The sequence below is a fragment of the Triticum aestivum genome, chromosome 2A, assembly GCF_018294505.1.
Source record: "Triticum aestivum cultivar Chinese Spring chromosome 2A, IWGSC CS RefSeq v2.1, whole genome shotgun sequence".
Lineage (NCBI taxonomy): Eukaryota > Viridiplantae > Streptophyta > Magnoliopsida > Poales > Poaceae > Triticum > Triticum aestivum.
This window is the reverse complement of record NC_057797.1, coordinates 742184169-742184407: the sequence shown is the minus strand read 5'-3', so window position 1 is coordinate 742184407 and position 239 is coordinate 742184169.

Sequence of the window (239 nt, the reverse complement as noted above, 5' to 3'; positions counted from 1 at the left end):
TTTTGATTTTAGGTCACAAAAATTATAAACTTTCTGTTAGTGCCATTAGTTTTAAATTTTGAATAGTTTAAATTTGAATTTTTAAAAATTTGTGTGAATCACTAGTTTATGAATAACTTTACTATAAAAATAGAATTTTTTTTCTTCTTTGCTATTTATTTTTTATGTATACTTACAATTAAATACTTATAGTTTGATTTTAGGTCACAAAAATTATATTCTTTTTGCTATTGAAGAAT